Here is a 16,904-nt window from a genome sequence, read left to right as displayed (position 1 = left end):
GTCTTCCCAAAACCACCCCACAATCACAGGTGCACAGTCTATCAGTACCATCCTTAATAATGACCATTTGGGTTAACACGTGTGATAAAGTAAGATGTTTATCACACAGTCTCTGAAATGCCCAACATGCTCCAGACCATCTAATTCAGAGCACTGGGTTACAAGCACCTGAAACTTTCTCAGTCCAGGCCTCAGGGCCTTGGCTCATGCTGTTTTCTCTTTGCAGACACTCTTCTCCCAGATGTTTACGTGGCTTGATCCATTGTTTACTTCCTGTCTTTGCTCAAATTCCCCCCTCTCAGATAGATCTCTACATACCGTTTACAAACTCTTGACCACTCCCCACTCATACCCCAGCACTCCCTATCCCTTTCTCCGCTTTTATTTTCTCCATTGAATTCAGCCTCTTCTTGTATACCATATATTCTACTTAGTATCTTGCGTACCGTTTCTTATTCTCCCACACTCCTGGCCACCACCCAGTATCCCCCCCTAAATGCAAAGTTCCAGGAAGGCAGAGATATATTTGTCTTTATTTTCTGCAGCTTAACCCCAGCCCCAAGAGTGGTGTCTGGTACATTATAGGCACTCAATAATATTTATGGAACAAGTGATGAATCAGTGGTGCGATCCTAAGGAAAACTGTAAATCATGGCAATCATTTGTACAATACGTGTCATTTACAGGGACCATTTGGATGTCTCAGGATGTCTGTGTCTCAGTCTCCTCTTCTTATAAGGACACCAGTCAGACTGGATAAGGACCCACACATATGACCTCATTTTACCTTAATTACCTCTTTAAAGGCCCCATTTCCAAATACAGTCACATTCTGAGGTGCTCAGCTCATAACAAATAGCAAGCAGGTGACAGTGGTAGAATTTGAACATGAGTCTCCTGACTCCAATCCATACCCTCCCACTCCACTGTGCTCCCACTCACCCCAGGATAGCCCCTGAGCTGCAGACGTGACAACCACCACCCTATGTGGACCATCCAGACCGCCCTGTTTCCTTCCACAGCAGGGGTTCCCCTCCCCTCCTGTGTCTGAGCCAGACAGAGTGATTTCCCACTTCCTGGGATGGCATGTGACCCAATTTCTCTCCTGCCTTGAATCTTATTAATCCAGTTCCTCTGGTGCTTCAGATTCCATTGTGAGTCACATGGGGACCATCCTCTGTGCTATGTCATGTGCACAGAACATCCTTCTTACAAACAGCTCCCGAGGCAGTGCACAGAAGTTGCAGAAGTCCACAGCCCAAATGATCCCCTTGAGAGTCCAAGATGCTCCCATTGATGGGCCAGTGAGAATTTTCTGGAGTTACAGCCCAAGATGACCAAGGCTCCAATTGCCACCAGACTGCTCTATCACCCTGACTGCCTGAGGTCATCATCCCAAGTCTATGGTAAGTGTCCTTTTTTGCACTTCCTTTTTAGGGACATTTATTCAGCTCTCCCATAGTATTTAGTATGTCTTGAGCATTAGACAGTCTCCCCATTGATCAGACACTATCATCAAAGGCTCAGACCAGGCCTAAGCAATGATCCTTTGCTGTTTCATTGCCACTCAGTTCAGATCCGATGTTGCTATTAAGAGAGACCAATTACTGGACCACAAAGCAGTCTCCTTCTACCGTCTAAATTTACAATCAAATCAGACTGACCAGGCAAAATGATGTAACCAACTGGTTAGTGATTGATCATTGAGAAAGCTTTGAAGAAAAAATCTATTCAGTGGGTGCAGTCAAGCTTTCAGGCATGGTTTCTATGTAAACATGCTTTTGATGGGAATGTACAAAAAGAAAAGAAAGACACATATCCGTGTTGTAAATACTGAGCTCCTTCCAAGTCTCAGGCACTGGCTGAGCCCTGGAGTTACTACAATGAACCAGATGTGGTGAAAACCTTCAATAAGTCTACCAGGCAATCAGAACATCTCATCACATTTCAAGATGGTGAGAAACAGGAAGTTCGCCATGGGACATGGTGCCAAGGGAGACCAGGAGAGAATGACTCCTTTACCCTGGTGAGTCAGATAATTGACCTTAAAACGGATGCTGTCGGGTGGAGAAGGATGCTGGGACAGGAACTGGAGACTGGAGCTCAGGCTGAGCTGCCTCATGATTTTCAATGTCTCCCAGCCCCTCTGCTGACCCTCACTCTACTGGTTTAGAGCACTTTTCCAGGGTGTCCTTGCCACATGATCTCGCCCAAATAGTCCTAGGCAGCGAGTCTACACTCCCATCTTCCTCCAAACACCCACTCACACTCACATACACACTCACACTCCCATGCACTCACACACATTCACAAACTCACATACACACTCGTACACTCTCATACACATTTGTGAGTGTGCACACACATACGTGCTTTCATTTTTCCCTTCAATCTTACACTCACTTTCAAATTGAAGTGGATCCTACAGATGATGGGGATACTGAAACGAAAGGAATCCAATATATAGGGCTATTTGCCCCCAAGACAGCATTCTCAAAGCAAACCTGATTTATGCCAGGACTTTTTCTACACCAACTTCAGCCTGTTCTCCACACAGATATCAGAAGGACCGTGTGAAGATGCAAGTCACACTGTGTCTCCTTCTAGTTCAAAACCCTCCAATGGCTTCACATCTCACTCAGGACTTTCATACCGGACCCTGTGACCTCACTCCCACCACCCTGGGATTCAGTCCCCTGGCCTCCTTTCTCAAACGCTCTAGGTGTTCTCTCCATTGCACCAGCCACTCCACTTGCTCCTCTCATGTCCAGAAACGGTCCTTCCCCAGATAGCTACGTGGCCCGCCCCCTTCACTCGAAATGTCATCTTTCCACTGAGGTCTTTTCTGGTTACCCTGTAGAAAATTGTGCCACTGCCTCTGCCACAGGCCTCTTATCTTCCAGTCCTGCTTTGCTTTAGTTCATAGTGTTTATGCCGTCTAATGTAGAGTATACGTTTCTCACTTTGTTTTATTTTCCCCATTCACTCAGGGAGAAGGCAAGCTCCCAGAGGGCAGGGACTGCTGTCAACTTGGGCCACAGCTGTTTCCCCAGTGCTTAGGAGAGTACTGGAACAGAGGATGGCTCCACAAATAAAGAATCAGCAGGAGATGGATTCATTTGTCTCAAGGCCCTCTAGGAGGTGGTGCAGTAATAGGACAATCATCTTTACACTGAGAGGTTCCAGACCAGAGCAAATGATGGGAGGGGGCTGAGTGTGACCCCCTCCTCCACCCAGGGCAGCACCATTTGCATTCATTTTATCGCTTTGAACTCCCATATAAGATTGCCTCTAGGGCTTCCCTGGTGGCACAGTGGTTATGAATCTGCCTGCCAATGCAGGGTACACGGGTTCGAGCTCTCGTTCAGGAAGATCCCACATGCCACGGAGCAACTAAACCCGCAAGCCACAACTACTGAGCCTGAGTGCCACAACTACTGAAGTGGGCATGCCTAAAGTCCATGCTCTGCAACAAGAGAAGCCACTGCAATGAGAAGCCCGCACACGGCAACGAAGTGTAGCCCCCGCTTGCCGCAACTAGAAAAGAACATGTGCAGCAACAAAGATACAACTCAGCCAAAAATAAAATAAATAAATGTATTAAAAAAAAAAGATTGCCTCTAATGAAAGATTTCTACTGCTTTAGATAATAGTTTTAAAACCACTCAGGCAAGAGCACAGAGACAAACAGAAATAGACTGGAGTCCAGCTCTACTACCTGTAACAGTGAGATGAAATATTGGCCAAGTCACATGTTTTCTGAGCTTCGTTTTCTGTATGTGAAAAATGAGGATAACGCCTACCTCCCGGGGGTGATATTAACAATATTTAACAAATGGTGAAGCCACCAATCAGAACCCACTGGTGTCAACATTAAGGGAACAGAGGATGGCTGTGCCTGGCATAGGCAGAAAGTCATTGAAGGATGGGTCCCCAAGTCAATCTCGGGACCTTCCCAGGCAATCTGGGGCCTTTGTGGTCCCTTTGGGAGACACGGAAGTGTGGGGGAAAAACAAGGCTAATTCAGGGTGAGCAATCAAAATCCAAACCTTCTTGCAGCCACCGTTGGAGTGCAGGCTCAGAATGCCCCAGAATGAAAATCCAAAGCAAAAGGTCCAACCCACCTTCTTCCTATAAGCCCTTGCCAGGGATTAAACAGCACACCCCAAAGCCACAGACAAGTCATAATATGCCCATATTTTAACTTGGTCGTATTATGCGCCGCATAATTAATGTTTAAAAAGCATTTCTGCAATAAAGTGTCTCTGAGATAACCGGCATGAATCACAAGAAGCTGTGGCTGTGTTTAATTTGACTGCAGAAGAGGTTTCTAGTTAGTGGAACATCGCCACCAACGGCCCCTTACTGGACACAGCTACACACAGCCAGGTGACTGCACTTCCAATCACAAGCAGAGCCTGGGACCAAGTCCCCGGCGAGTGCGTTTCCTGGTTGTGAAGCCCTTTGTGCCCTGTCTGGTTTGGTAAGTGTGCTTGCTCCAGTGTCTCCCGATTGCTGGGTCGTTTACCAGCATCTCCAAGCAGGATCTTCGAGTGACTGTTATGAAAGAATTCTCTGCTGAGACTGCCTGATGGCAGACTTCTGTCGAGTCATTCTCCCAACTGTGTGAGCTGATGAAATGCACCAATTATTTCAGAGCACCAAAGTTTGACAATTTCTTCATGAAATTAATATTTTAGTCCCCACATAACGATGGAGGCAAAATTAGTTGGGATGAGTAGAAAATTGACATGTCAGCGTTTTGCAAAAGGAACCAATTTCTCCTAGACACAACAGACTTTGTTCCTGCCCATTCCTTCCCACTTCCTGCCTCTTTCATCCCTTGGCTCTACTTCTCTGGAAGTCTCAAGTGAGTGGGGGATAGGGTGGGGATGCTTGTCTCGCCTATGAATTGGCAGGTGCATGGCTGAATCTGATAGAAATAGGGATGATTTCTGGACCTAGGAAAACATGATCTACTAAGTCTAAAGGAAATACTCCCCTCTCCCTGGATTGGCTATGGACAACAGGTCAGTTGCCTGGTCCAGTTGCGTAGATTTAACTGCAGTGCCCAGTTTTAAGTGCACGTTACTTTCAACCTAATTCATAACTAATCAGAACATAACAATCTGTTACTAAGTTGTATATCATTTACTCTTCTATGAAAGTATAAGTTGCATCAAGTTAATGGTTATCCCTATAATAATATGTTTTATACTTGCATTCCAACTTGCTTTGTAAACAATCAGTGTTGCCTTGTGGTTAAAAACTTGGACTCACAAGTTTGACTGCCTGGGTTCAACACCTGACTGCCATAGCTTCTGTGTCCATAAAGTTGATTCTGTCTAGTAGCGGGCATTGTACTCAAATTTCTGCACTGAGCATTGAACAGTAACACTTACAAGCATATAGAGTACTTAGTTTGTGAAATACTCTAAATATATATGATCTCAAGGAAATTTCCCAGCCCCATTGTAGAGAAGGAGGAGAAATTCTTTCATTTCTCAGGCTTTCTAATGGCAATCTCTCTGCTCTGAATGTTCCCCTTCCTGGTGACATTTCATCATCCTTCAGATTTCAGCTAAGGTAACACTTCCTCCAGAAGAAGCTGTCATTAACCCAGATCTGTACTTGCAACCATGAACTGCCATTGTACCCTCAACTTCTGTGGCAGCACTCACTTACTGTCATTGATTGCTTGCACTTCTGACCCCCACAAAACAGAAGCTCTGTGAAGGCAGGGAAGGTGTGCATTTTGCTCACCACTACATGCCCGGAGCTCAGCACAATAACTAAACCCTAAAAGGCATGTACTAGTTCCTTAATGCATGCATTATTGAACTAATAGGTGAATTCATTTGAAGACAGAGAAATTGAGACCCACATATGGCAGAGATGTTTATCGTTCCCCCAGTACCTCTGTGTTCCCCAGCACTTCCCAACCTCCTTGCAGTAGACAAAGTCATGTGACTAGTTCTGGCCAATGTGCTGTGGCAAAAGAAATGTGGTCCTTCAGGGTCAAAGCTTAAAAGAATGGATGTATGTGCTCCCTGCTCTCACATCCCCTGGTACAAAGATTGGAGTGGCTGCTTGTTGAGAAGATGGAGCACCAAGATGGAACCATCTGGACCCTAAGTCATAACTTAGAAAAGAACTGACATGAAGAGGCCTTGGATCAGCAGAGGACTTTTCGTGAGTGACTGTAAACCCATGGTGATTCAAGGGGCTTGTTACCATAGCATAACCTAACCTGACCTGAATTATTCAAAAGATTTTCCAGGATGACACAGCACACTGGTATCCAAACTCAGATCTCTTGAATTCAAAAGCTTAAGACTGAGTGAATAATAAGGCTTTGCCTTTAATTGCTTATCAGCCTAGTATCTTTTTCATCCTTGTATCTGGAATGGCAAAAAAGAAATATCTCATAAACCACCTACATCAGAAATCTCTGAGGAAAATGACTAGACAATTGCTATCAATTTGCAGACATTCTCTGTGCCTCTCGACCTGTACATCCACTCTATTTATCCACAGAAAAGCTGTGTGGTAGAAGGAGCATCCCTCTTTGTGAATGAGGCCACCTGTTTCTATGTTCTGATTTGAAAGATCTGAGTCTCTTCTCTGTGAGTAAGCAGACAGAGTTGATTTGCTGGATAGTTTCCTCAGATGTGATTACAGCAAAACTACATTGATAATCAGCTAGGTGTGTGGTCAAAATGTTTTCTAACAACAACAACAAAAAAAGCATTCTAGTACATGGAAATAGGAGCCTTTAGGGAGTAGTTAATTTATAGGCTAATGTTTCCTTACATGAAATATGACTGCAAAGAAGGGTTCTTTCTATGAAGTTAGGCCACTGACAGGGAGACAGACCACGTGGGCAGGGATAGAGAGTCTTAATCATCTTACACCCTCGACAAGGGTGTAGAACTGGCCCCCTATCTTGCTTCATCACAGGAAAGTGCAAACCATGCGTGCTTCTCTAGAAACTTCCTTCCCTTCTCCTCGAACTCTACAGGGATACTTCTAACCCTTTAGAAAAAGAACACCAGCATTTAATGAGAACCTATACTTCATAGTTACTTTTTCATTCTCATTTAAACCATCAACCCTTTAAAATAGGTGTTTTCCCAGCATAGCATATAGTATGTGGGCAGCCTTGGGCAAGTCACAGAAGTGCACTGAACCTCCATTTTTATGATAAATTTTTATCATTTTACAGATAATAAAATGGAGGACCTACAAGACCATGCAAGGCTGGAAAAGGGTCAAGCGCTAGGGGATATCTTTGATATCTCAGGAAACAGATTCTAAGATGCAGAATTGTATGCAGGAAGCTTATTAGGGAGCACTCTCAGAAAAAAAGCCCATGCAGGAGGAGGAGACGCTAGATTAGACAGGGAGAATTTCAGCTGTTATGCAGTTGCAGCATGATCTCAGTCAATCAATCTGGGACTGGTGGGTCCTTCAGAGTTGTCCCAAATTGAGGCAAGGGGGACACTGTATACCCGCCCCCACACACACCACCATCTATGACTCATTGGAAGTTGGCTGGTCACAGAGAGGGGGCATAATCTTGGACAAGGCAATTCCCTATAGGCAGGGCAATGCCCAGGGAAGAACCCAGCTATGAGCCATCAGCGGGCAACACATCCGGCAGCCAGGAAATGAATACCTAATTCCTGAAGGGGAAAAATGGGTGGTAGACCACAGCATTCACTACAGTGGTGAATAAGATAGACAAGAGATCTGCCCTCACAGAGTTTACAATCTGTGGGAGGGAGAGGGAGAGAGAAAAATAAACAAAGAATCAATTATTTGCAGTGCACTTGATGCCATTATAGACACACACTTGTATCCACTTAGCATGGGGGAACATATTCCTGGAATGACAGTGGTAACTACATCAACACCGTATTGAGTTCATTTGGGTTTGTGGCCTGGAATTGTACAATGCAAGAGGTCCTCAAATTCCATACATCACAACTTGCCACCCATCCATAATTTCTTCCAGTGGCTGGTCTCAATCTATTGTTAGACAATCCTCCCAAGCGTTTATAGCGCTGTCATGATGTCAGAGGGCAACCTTCCCACAACACCTGCTGTTTTCTGCCCTGAATTTGCTCTGCCGTGAACTCCAGTCATTGTCAAAAGGGTGTGATAGCCTCCAATGTGATACTCTTCCTTGGGTTCTCTGGGGCAGGTCCAGTAACATCACCTGCAAACCTGTCCCCAGTTACTAGAGTCAGAACTGTTCTCCAGGACGCAAAGCATACATGGCAGGAAGAAAGACTCTTGCAGAAGAAACAACACATATTGCCAAACACACTCACTTCAGGATCATGCTGTAGGTGCTCATGGGAGGAGAACATTCCCAAGGTGTACAATGACATTTATCGATCAAGGTGTACGGGACAGTCAGCCGAGTCCCCAGCTCTCAATGACTGAGAGACGTTAGCATGCAGGACATGATGAAGAAGCACACACACACAGAGTAGTGTAATGGATTTTTCATATTGAAATATTTTATAATTTATATATGGCTTTAGAATATATTTCAGAGACAAATAGCAATTAACAGTACTACGCAAGGATGGTATTAAACAGAATGTATTTGCACAGATTGTATAGGAACTCATAAAAGGGTGACTGACGTAGGTGCAGGGGAAGAGGGAGGATTTTCTGGTGGAGCTGAGATCTGAAAGGTAAGTGGGATTTAACGATACTCAGGGGTGGAGGAGCATATTTCAGGCAGAAGCAACAGCATATGCCCAGCCTGAGAGACGAGAGGGAGCATTTAGCACATTTAAGGAAAGAAGCTCACATGGCTGAAGCACAGAGGGTGAGAAGGGGAGTAAGGAGAGGTGAGGTGAAGATATAAAGAGAGGTGAGAGTTACCCTGAGAAGAAAGGGAAGCCATGAAGGGTGTCAAGCAAGGCATTGGAAAATATAAGATTGTGATTTTGGAAAGAGGATATTGAAAGCTACCAGGCTCCTCTCTTACACCATCAGCCCTCAGGGTGCTGCCTTTCTCAGAGCTAAGGATGTCTCCCCATCAACCCTGTAACCTGCCATCATCAGAATAGCAATTCTCTAGATTTTACAGCAATTTATAGTTATAGCCCTTCATGACTTCATATCATTTCATAATATATAGATATATTTCATATATTTTATATACATCATCACAAAAATCCTATTAGGTGGACAGGGCAAAGTATAGGTAAAGAATTTTTACATTTTACAGATGGGAAAACAGATCCATGGAAATTATATAAACTGACTGCCATTACACAGATGATGGACAGAACCAGAACACAAGAACAGCCATAGATGATACATAAATAAATGGGTATGACTGTGTTCTAATAAAACTTTATTTACAAAAACAGGCAGAAGTATAAATTTGGCCAAGAGGCCATAGTTTGCCAACCCCTGCAGTATGGTAATGGTGAAAGGATAGACATTTGGATTAATAAAATAGAATTCTCAAAATAGGCCCAAACATATGCAGTCAATTAATTTTTTAAATAACGGTACAGTAGTAAAAATCTTGACCTATACCACATTTCAAGACTAGGTCACAGATGTAAATGTAAATGGATCATTGACCTAAATTTAAAACTTAAAACCATAAAACACATAAGAAAAAATTTTCACAACCTTGGGTTAGACAATCATTTCTTAGATAAAACACAAAACTATGAACTATAAAAGAAAAAATTGATAAATTGGACTTCATAAAATTTAAAACTTCTGCTCTCTGAAAGACACTATTAAGAAAATGAGGACTTCCCTGGTGGTGCAGTGGTTAAGAATCCGCCTGCCATTGCAGGGGTCATGGTTTTGATCCCTGGTCCGGGAAGATCCCACATGCCGCGGAGCAACTAAGCCCACGAGCCACAACTACTGAGCCTACACTCTAGAGCCCATGAGCACAACTACTGAAGCCCGCTCACCTAGAGCCCGTGCTCTGCAACAAAGAGAAGTCACTGCAATGAGAAGCCCACGCACCACAACGAAGAGTAGCCTCCGCTTGCCGCAACTAGAGAAACCCCACGCACAGCAATGAAGATCCAAAGCAGCCAAAAATAAATAAATACATATATTTATTTAAAAAAAAGAAGAAAGAAAATGAAAAGACAAGACATAGAACAGTAGATGATATTTGCAAAACACATTGCTGATAAAGTACTTGTAGCTAGAAAACATAAAGAACTCTCAAAACTCAATAGGAATAAAACCAAAAAAATCCAGTTTTTTAAAAATAGTCAAAATATATGAATAGACACTTTACCAAAGAAGAGCTGTGAATGCATGGTAAATAAATACAAGAAAAAATGCTCAACGTCATTAGCAATTAGGGAACTCCAAATTCAAACCATAATAAATGGCTAAAGTTAAAAAAAAAAAAAACTGATGATACCAAGTGCTGGTAAAGATATAGACCAATGGCATCTCTTATTCACTGCTGGTGGGAATGCAAAGTGGTGCAGCCAATTTGGAAGACAGTTTGGCAGTTTCTTAAAAATTAAACTTCACTTCCCATACAATGTAGCAATTCCTTTGTTAGGTATTTACACAAGAGAAATAAAAACATGTCTACATAAATACCTATACGAGAATGTTTTTTATCCGTTTTATTCACAATCTCCAAAAACTGGAAATAAGTTGAATGTCCATCTGCTGTTGAATGGATAAGCAAACTGTGGTACACACATTCAATTTAATATTATTCATAAAGAAAAAGGAATAAACTACTGACACATGCAATAACATGGATTGATCACAAAAGCATCATGCTAAGCGAAAGAAGTCAGACACAAAGGGCTGTGTACTGTGTGATTCCATTTAAATGGCACTCAGAAAAGGACAAAGTCTATGGAGGAAAACAGATCAGTGGTTGCCAGGGGCAGGGAGAGGAAGAAGGGCTTGATGACAAAAAGGGCAAGAGACAACTTCTGGGATGAAAGAAATATTTTATATATCGATTGTTATAGGCTGATGTTCACGTAACTGTATATTTTGCTAAAACACATAGAACCTAAAAATGCGAATTCAACTGTATGTAAATTATACCACAATTATACCATAAAAAACTTCTGAATAGTTCCCCAGTTCTCTCAAGATTAAGATAAAAACAGACATCTTCAACATGGCCTAGCTGTGCTGTCGACACTATCTTCTATGAATCCACTATGTTAACCACCCCAAGATTCTTGTGAAAGTGAAGAGTCCACCAGAGGTCATCTGAATCACAGCTTCTGGAGGTGGTCCCAGGAATTTGCATCTTTAAGCAGCATCTCTGAGAAATTCTGAAGTTCATTAAAGCTTGAGAATCCCTAAGGAAGAATTTCTGTTTGAGGCCCTACCCAGTTTCCCAGTTCTGTGCCTTCCCCACCCCTGCCCTACCCTCCCACCCCTCAGCTATCTGTACTTCAGCCACACTGGAAGCCCAAAACATATGTCACCTCCTAGGGACACCTTCCAGGACATGCCCCAAGTGGGCCAGATCCACCTGAATCCCACTCTTACTGCACCCTGTATGTCTCTCTCCCTGCACTTCTCCCTGGGGAAATTCAATGTCAGACTGGTGAGAACTGGTACACTTCCCATCTCGCCAGGGAAGGTGCACTCTGTAACGGCAGGGTCCTTACCAGCCTCATTCCCTGCACCTAGGTTTGCTGCCTAGCAATGTGCCTGACTGACAGTATTAACACAACAGCAAACTTAAACTGTGCCCATCAGGTGCCAAGGATGACTCTCAGTTAACATACAGAAATATTAACTCACTTAATCCTCACAACAACCCTATGAGATGGATCTTTTCATTATCCCCGTTTTATCAGTGAGGGAACTGAGGCACAGGGAGGTTAAAAAACTTGTCGGAGGCCTCAAAGCTGCTAAGTGGCAAGCCAGGATGCAAACCCAGGAAGTATGGCCCCAGAGCATGCGCTGGGAAGCACGATGCTGTGAGTTTAATATCTATCTGCTGAATAAGCAAATGTTGAACGAATAGGAAAAATCAACTGGACTAACCAACAACACTGTTAGTATTGAATTGACACCAAAGGGTAGCTCTGCTGGTCCCCAATCCTTCTCAGACACTCCAGCTCTTTGTGGGGTGCAGAGAAGAGAAACCTGCACCAGGGTTTTGTGTCTCAGCAAACTTTCTGTCATCAGGATGGAAAAGAAAGCAGCAAAGAGAACAATTTGCTGGCAGCCCATAGACTTTCCAGCAATCCACAGCTCCCAGCGCTCGACCACGTGTTTGCTTGAAGAGGATAATCAAGTCCATTTATCAGACATTTGAAAGAGCAGGGATGCTTTCTCTGGGCAGATAAGCAAGGCAAAAACAAACTAATTTGAGCCTCCTTTCTCAATACTTGGATTTCTCTAACTGAATCAGTCAGTAAGCTCTTAAGGAGACTTTAGGGGCGTAGGAAAAGATAACAATGATTGCAGCCACAGTGATTGGTACCCAGTGGGACCACAGTCCTACAGGAAAGGGAAAATGAGGTCAGGCCAAAGGCATCTGGCACCAGGCAAACAGGTGGAGGGTCCACAGACCTGGAAGCCTATTGGACCCCTCAGCAGGTGGTCTTCTAAAGCACTGTGTCATTTCTCCTCAGCATGTCACCCCAGATCCCAGAGCTCCCCACTGCCTTACAAGGTTGATAATGGGCCCAGATCCTGCTGGGTCCAGACAGGATCACAGTCCTGTAAAACAGTGCTTCTCTGTCTTTCCTATGCACAGCAATCATGGGGTGGAGATGGTGAAGCAGATTCTGATTCCTGATTCAGTAGGCCTGGACTGGGACCTAAGATTCTGCATTTCTGACAAGCTCCCAGTTGCTGCTCATCCTGCCAGTCTGGGACCACAGTTTGATCACAAAATTTGCAAAGGTCCACTGACTATAAAAGAGGAGAGTCAATTCCATCAAGATATATGAAGGAGTATAAAAAATCCATTTCTCTAGACAACTAAAGATATAAAATCAAAACCAAACACAGCATACCCTTTTCCTCTTGCTTTCCAGACACATGAATTTTTCTAACTGGGCCATCAGTCAACCAGCACTTACTGGATGTTTTCTTAGCAATGGAAGACCCATGGTTTAAAATCAATCAGCTGTTACGATTATAATGACCCAATGTAATGTGTGTGGAAAAACTACAGTTGAAGGGAAGCAAATAACAGGAGAATGTCTCTGCGGTGCAGCTCACATTTCAGTGCATAATCTTTGCAGGGAATTGTCCATCCCACTAGGCCTCCTCCGTGGTCCTCAGGATAAATGCTGATAAGAGGGCCAGTGGGAGAGGCAAAAAAAGTAAATAAATAATTTTTTTAAAATAATTTATGGCTAGTAAAAAATAATTTGGAAAAAGTTTAGATTAGATGAATAAAAAGCTCTTCTAAGATTTAACAAAACCACATGTGAGATGGAAAAGAAGGGCATGGTGGGCAGAGGAAGTAGGGAACACTTAAAACTTCTGCCATGTTTCTTGCAAGTGATTTTATAGCTATCACCTTCAGGGACACTCAAAATCACTCTGAAAGTGGACCCTGTTATTATCCCTATTCCCCAAATGAGGAAACTGAGCCTTCAAGAAGTTAAGTGATTGCTCATTGTCACTCCAACCAAGGTCCACAGGAGTCCTGCTCTTTCATGCTGACTCCAAAAGAGGCTAAGGAGTACAGGGGAGTCGTTGAAAGCACAAGTACATCTAAACAGCACTTTATGGCTTTCCAAGTCTCTTCACATACACTGTCTTAAGATACCAAAAAATAAATCAAAAGTTCATTTCTCAAAATATCACACTTCATGTGAAGACAGAGGCAAGGTTCTGGGCTCAGTGGTGAGATCTAAACGTATGAAGTAGAAAGAAATGCAGCATCATAACATCACAGGAAGGATACAGATAGGGAGGGTGGGAGGGAGACGCAAGAGCGAGGGGATATGAGGATATATGTATACATATAGCTGATTCACTTTGTTATACAGCAGAAACTAACACAACATTGTAAAGCAACTATACTCCAATAAAGATGTTAAAAAAAAATAGCAATCAATAGTAACACTGTTGGAGCTACAGCGATTGAATGCTTAAGAGTGTCATGTATTCATAACAATGCCTGGAATGTCAGGAATTGTGCCAAGGGCTTGATGCACAACACCTCACCTAATCCTCAGAACAACCCCAGGGGGCATCATTATCTGGATGAGGAACTGAGCCTCAGCTGGCTAGGTAAATTGTCTAAGATCACATGGTTAGAACAAGGTAGAGATAAGATTCAAACCCAGGTCTCTGGACCTCAAAGCTCGTGTTCTTACCACCATGCTCAGTGCAGATGAAGAGGAGTTTGGGTGGGAATGACTTTCTGGCCCAAGTCCTTTCTAAGACATTTTGTTATTTGGCACCTGACTCAGTACCCCATGGACGCTCTAAGCTGGGTCCTTGGTGATGAGGTTCCTGTCTGAGACCAGTGTGTTGAGAGGCAACTGGAAGAAAGAAACCACGCTCTAAGTCACAGAGTCAAGACAGCAGAAGTTTACAAGAGGAAAGAGGAAAGAGGAAATCTAGTGGAAGCTGAGTCCAGTCTGAGACCCTTACAACTTAAAGCACCAGATAAATTAGATATCCCACTCCCCAGTTTGTGTTACACCTTCTAGTTGCTTAAAGTATCCAACCATTTACTCATATATTCACTCAACAATGATTTATCTCCTCCTACATGCCAGGCGCTGCGCTAAGCACTAGGTATAAAGCAGGAAACTAGACCAAGTCCCTGGTCTCATAAAATTTGCATGTGGCGTTGGGATGACACACAATGCAAATAAGGATATAAGACAATGTCAGGTAGTGATAAGGGCCATGAAGAAAAATAAAACAAAGTAAGAAGTACAGTGAGATGGGGATGTGGGTATTTATTTTCAAGTTTCTGTTGAAGTATAACATGCACAAAGAGAAGTACACAAGTCAAAGTTTATGGCTGATGAATATTAACATGCTGAACACAAAAATGCTACAGGCACTCAGATCAAAAACAGAAGACCACGCTTCAGAAGTCCCAGCCATCCGCCTTCCAGTCACAACTCTGGATGGTGAAGGAAAGTTCTCTTGGAGAAATGACATTAGAACAGATACTGAAATAAAGGAAGTGAACAAGTGAACCATGTGGGTATTGCGGGAAAGAGTGTTCTGGGCAGAAGGAAGAGCAAGTGCAGAGAAGGAATGAATAAAAATGCACTTAAGGAATAGTAAGAAAGCAACTGTGTCTGAGTCAGAACAGATGGTTGCATAGGTGGGTGGGTGAGTGGATGGATGGATGGATGGATGGATGGATGGATAGAAGCATGCATGGAAGGAAGGAAGGACGGATGAAAGAATGAAGTGAGGGGTAGGAGATGACATCAATAGAGAGGCAAGAACCAGATCATATAGGGCTTTGAAATTAGGAACTCGATTCTATTAGCACTGGAAAACCTTTGGAAGGTTCTTAGCTGGGCATGGTGTGATCTCATTTGCATTTTCAGAGCTCAAGTGGAAGACAGATTTAAGGGGTAGAGTGGAACAGTGTTCCAGTGAGGGTTGGGGACTCCTGGGGTGGAGGACTCATACCTCCTCCCTTCTCACCCCAACCAAAACTTTTCACTACGCATGCCAGATGAAGGGGTCAGAGCTGCTCTGACTTGAACTCCCACGAAAGTAATGTAGCCTTGGAGAGCCTCGCCAGCAGCCCAGGGGCCTAATCTCAGCTATAGTTCCCCAGTGGTCAAGCTGGCCAAGGCAAATGACAGCACACCAGAATTCTCTCATGATATAGTCTGCAGGCTTCAGAGTTCTGTCTTCATTACTTCCAGGCCTCTCCCCTCTGGGTCACTCCTCCACTCAGCACTCTTCTGTACCCCCTTAGACACTCAGTGTTCCTCTGTTCTCTAGCCCCTACCTTGACTCAAAAGCACAAAAATCTGATGTGCCAATTAGCCTGGAACCTGAAACTCTTCTCATCAGTGTGTGGACTACCTCATTTTTTGCTCTTTTAGCCCCAGCTCCCTTAGTATGCAGTGATTTCATTCTGTCTCTAGTTAGGAATCCAGTCTGTCAGAAGTAAGAAGTGGAGAGGTCTGCAGACAGAGGGAGGCAAGACTATTCTTTTGACCTCTTGGTGGATGCTGCATTCCTGACTGGCCGGGACACTGGTGACATGGTGAAGAGTCAGCACCCCCATATCTTCTGTAGACAGCACCGAGATGCTGACTCTAGCTCTTCTTCCCCTAATCCAGCCTCCCCCACCCCCACAGCCCTGGCCTCGGGACACCTGTCACTCCTGACCAACACCGGGGTCACGAGCTGCCTCCCCCACGCTTCACCTGGCACCGGATGAAGGGCAGGCGAGGGGAAGAAAGGAGAAATTTAAGGGTTCCAGAAGTAGGAGACCAAGGAGGCAATCTGGCCAAATGGGCACCAAAAGCAATGTTCTATGAATCCTCAATCCAGAGTAGAGAGGGATGGGGCAAGGGAGTCTGGGCATGGAATTAGAACTAGGATCTGTGCTTCAGAGCATGCGGGGGAGACACAATTAATGCTAATTAGTGAGAAGGAAGAAGCAACAAGGTGGGAGTGGAAAAACTTGGATTGTATGCATAATCAATGCTAATCACAATATTTTATGGGAATTGTTTCCCATTTTATTCCTAATTACCACTTGCTACAACTATGATAAAGCATATCACTAAATATAATCTCAGATTAACTTTGTAGTAAGTGCCCTCTGATTAGAACAGCAAATTCTCAACATGTCCAAGAAGTGATTACAAAGTACTGAGTGGTCCCAAAATTAACTCCTAAAAAGCATGATCTTTGCTGGTAGCTCAGGTCTCAAATAGGCTCCGAAC

At 43.8% G+C, this 16,904-nt stretch overlaps 2 long non-coding RNA genes across 2 annotated transcripts in view; one reads left to right on the top strand and one right to left on the bottom strand.

Moving 5' to 3' along the window:
• LOC137215468 (uncharacterized) overlaps positions 1 to 16,904 on the bottom strand; it is a 321,662-nt gene that overhangs the window by 125,345 nt on the left and 179,413 nt on the right. The gene's annotated exons all lie outside the window — the stretch shown is intronic.
• On the top strand, positions 1,177 to 3,804 carry LOC137214981 (uncharacterized). Its single transcript, XR_010939117.1, has 3 exons — positions 1,177 to 1,406; positions 1,850 to 2,026; positions 2,991 to 3,804. It is a non-coding gene; the product is annotated as an uncharacterized lncRNA (long non-coding RNA).

Source organism: Pseudorca crassidens, chromosome 20, assembly GCF_039906515.1.
Source record: "Pseudorca crassidens isolate mPseCra1 chromosome 20, mPseCra1.hap1, whole genome shotgun sequence".
NCBI classification, from domain to species: domain Eukaryota; kingdom Metazoa; phylum Chordata; class Mammalia; order Artiodactyla; family Delphinidae; genus Pseudorca; species Pseudorca crassidens.
This window is presented reverse-complemented; position numbering and strand designations above follow the sequence as displayed.